General features: G+C 49.6%; 1 pseudogene; it reads right to left on the bottom strand.

The window, feature by feature from the left end:
- Positions 1-330: 330 nt before the first annotated feature.
- Positions 331-3,132, bottom strand: LOC130886975 (POU domain, class 5, transcription factor 1-like; annotated as a pseudogene).
- Between the last annotated feature and the right edge of the window lie 345 nt (positions 3,133-3,477).

Genomic DNA, 3,477 nt, shown 5'->3' with positions numbered 1-3,477 from the left:
TTTAATCCCAGCACTCGGGAGGCAGAGGCAGGCGGATCTCTGTGAGTTCGAGACCAGCCTGGTCTACAGGGCTAGTTCCAGGACAGGTTCCAAAGCCACAGAGAAACCCTGTCTCGAAAAACAAAAAACAAACCAACAAAAAAGAACAAAATGAGTGACAGGCTCACGATCAAAACAGCATCACTGAACTTCATCTTCCCCACCCTTTTTGTGCTTGCGACCCCTCCTCAGTAAAGGAGCTTCACTCCAATGCTGTGGTGGCTCCAGGTTCTATCTACCTCTCTCTCCCCCTCGCCTCAGCTCACCTCATCCCCAGGCAGGGCTGGCCGCTCAGTTTGAATGCATGGGAGAGCCCAGAGCAGCGATGGGAACAGTAGGAACGGCCTCGCCCTCAGGAAACGGGACTGGAGAGTAGAGTGTGGTAAAGTGGGGGCTCCCATAGCTTGGGGCACCAAAATGGGGCCCTGGGGGTGGAGGGCTACACTTCTCGTTGGGAATAATCAGTGCTTCATCGTTTGCCCTTCTGGCGACGGTTACAAAACCACACTCGGACCACATCCTTCCCCAGGCCGAGCTGCTTGGCGATAATGCTTATCTGCTGTAGGGTGGGCTTCGGGCACTGCAGAAACATGCTCTCCAGGTTCCCCCTCACGCGGTTCTCAATGCTCATCTCGTTGTCGGCTTCCTCTACCCACTTCTCCAGCAGGGGGCGCATCTTGCACATGTTCTTGAAGCTGAGCTGCAGCACTTCAAAGTTGAACACCTTTCCAAAGAGAATACCCAGGGTGTAACCCAAGGTGATCCTCTTCTGCTTCAGCACCTTGGCAAACTGCTCTAGCTCCTTCTCCAGATCTTTCATGTCCTGGGACTCCTCGTGACTTGGTTCCACCTTCTCCGACTTCACGGCACTGGGACCGACAGTACTGGGCTCAGAGGAGGCCCCCTCCGAGTTGCTCTTCACTCCTGCTCCTGCCTGATCCTCAGGCTGCCAAGTCTCCAGGCCAACTTGGGGCACTAGGTCCAGTCCAACCTGAGGTCCACAGTATGCCATCCCTCCACAGAATTCATACGGCGGGGGACAAGAGGAGATCCCCAACACCTCTGAGCCTGGCCCAACCCCTGGCCGGATTCCAGGCCCACGTGGAGGCCCTTGGAAGCTTATCCAAGTCCAAGGGTCCAAACAGCCTGGCTCTAGCCCCTCCCGACCTATCACCCCCACCAGGTGGGGGTGAGAAGGCGAAGTCTGAAGCCAGGTGTCCAGCCACAGGGAAGGGGGGCACCCCAAGCCGGGGGCCTGACGGAAGGAGGGCTCACCTAGGGACTGCTTAAACCTCTCTCCCTCCAAACCTGCTAATTTTTAATAGATACCTGGAAATTGTGGTGAAAACACATTGAAAATTAGCTATCTAGCCGGGCGGTGGTGGCGCACGCCTTTAATCCCAGCACTTGGGAGGCAGAGGCAGGTGGATCTCTGTGAGTTCGAGACCAGCCTGGTCTACAAGAGCTAGTTCCAGGACAGGCTCCAAAACCACAGAGAAACCCTGTCTCGAAAAACTTAAAAAAAAAATAGCTATCTAGCAATTTCAGTAAAAAGACACATTAAAGAATACATTTTTCAAAAAAAAAAGTGCTGGGCGATGGTGGCATACGCCTTTAATCTCAGCACTTGGAATGCAGAGGCAGGCGGATCTCTGTGAGTTCGAGACCAGCCTGGTCTACAGAGCTAGTTCCAGGACAGGCTCCAATGCCACAGAGAAACCTTCCTAGACCTGGATGGAGGGGGGAGGACCTCGGACTTTCCACAGGGCAGGGAACCCTGACTGCTCCTGGTACTGGAGAGGGAGGAGAAGAGAAGTGGGGGGAGGGGAAGAGGGGCGGGAGGAGGGGAAGGGAAATGGGAGGCGGAAATTTTTTTTTTCACAAAAAAAAGAATAAAATAACATCCAATTGTTTTAAAACCTTCATGAAGTATATGAATGTGACGTCTATGCAATAAATCAGATCAAGCTGAATTAAAAGCCTAGGGTTAATGTACAAAGCAGCTCCTGGATGGCCTCAGTGAGGAAGTAGAATACCATGAGGGGTAAAGACGAGGCAGGTGGGTTATTGCATCATAAGTATTGTAGGCACAGTCCTGTGCTTGTCAGAGGAGGAATTGACCCTTGACAGGCTTTCTGAGGGGGTGGGGTCTGGAATGGGAGGAATGAGGCTGGGTGGGGCTTCCATATAAACATCCCAGAGTTCTTAGATATATGGGTACACATTCAAGTCTGACTAATTCCTGGAGGCATGGGACAACATGGGGAAGGGGTAGATAGGAGTCTGTGGGCCCAGGCTTATCAGGTGGTACGTGTGGAAAAGCAGCTAATTGTCATCCTAGAGACCCCAGGCATCTGTTCCTTAAGGAGGGTAAGAAGAAAGACTGGTAAGGAAATAATAGATTATCACCAGCCCTATTAACTGGGCTAGCCATGGGAAGAAAGAAGACTGGCAGAAAGAATGGAGCAGATAAGTACCCTGGTTGTACAAAAAAGACAGAGACAAGGCTGAAAGAGTGAGACATGAGAGTAGATGTGCTCTTTATTGGGACATGTTTGGAAAACTAGGTCCCAGTTACTCAATAGGTGTCTGCTCTAGTGTGGAAAGTTGGTACCAGCACTGATGTCCCAGGAGCTTGGGAGCCGGAGGTAGCATGCCAAATGGATGGATGATGTGTTCTTCAGAAGTACTTGAGGCATCATATCTGCTACTTCAATGGAGGTGGTGAATACATCCATCCTCTAAAGGTGTTAATAAAAGTTAACAGATAATGGTGCCTTTATTAGTGGGCTTGTGGCTGAGATCAACGTACCATTACTTGCCCAGTTAGCATCCACGAAGATGATGCTGGAGTTGATGTATCTGGAGGGCCCCCTGTGGCAAGAGGAGTGAACCTACAAAATGTGCTTGAAAATAGGTAGGGTCAAAGAGGGGCTCTGGAGACTGTTTCCAACAGACCAAATTTCTTGACACAGTAGCAGAACATGCCCCAGGAACCTGCAGATGTCTTTAAAACAACTGGGACAGATTTACATCTTGTTGTCAAAGCAAAAGTCTTTGGATTAAAAGGCATGAACATTTTTCCTACGGCATGGTTTTAGCCAGATGAAACAAACATTTAAGTCTAAATTCATTGAACAAAAGAGGTTGAGTGAGTGGAGGAGGATGAAACTGAACATACCTATAGGGTTCTATTCCCTCTCTTATCGTAACCTGTGTTTTAAAGCTGGGACCAGTAAAATCAGCAGAAAGTTAAGCACTACATAAAACTGTTTGCAGTCATGGCCCTATCAGTTCATCAGGACTGCATTTTCAGTGCTAAAACTGTAAACCTCTGAAGTTATATCTGAAACCTGTTTATCCCCTACAACAAACCCTGTGAATGAGGAACATCTGTCTGTACTCTTAAGAGGAAACGACTAATGAACCAAGAGCTAC

Source organism: Chionomys nivalis, chromosome 14 (assembly GCF_950005125.1).
Source record: "Chionomys nivalis chromosome 14, mChiNiv1.1, whole genome shotgun sequence".
Taxonomy (NCBI): Eukaryota; Metazoa; Chordata; class Mammalia; order Rodentia; family Cricetidae; genus Chionomys; species Chionomys nivalis.
Note: the sequence above shows the minus strand (reverse complement) of the source record. Positions and strands in the feature narration are given on the sequence as shown.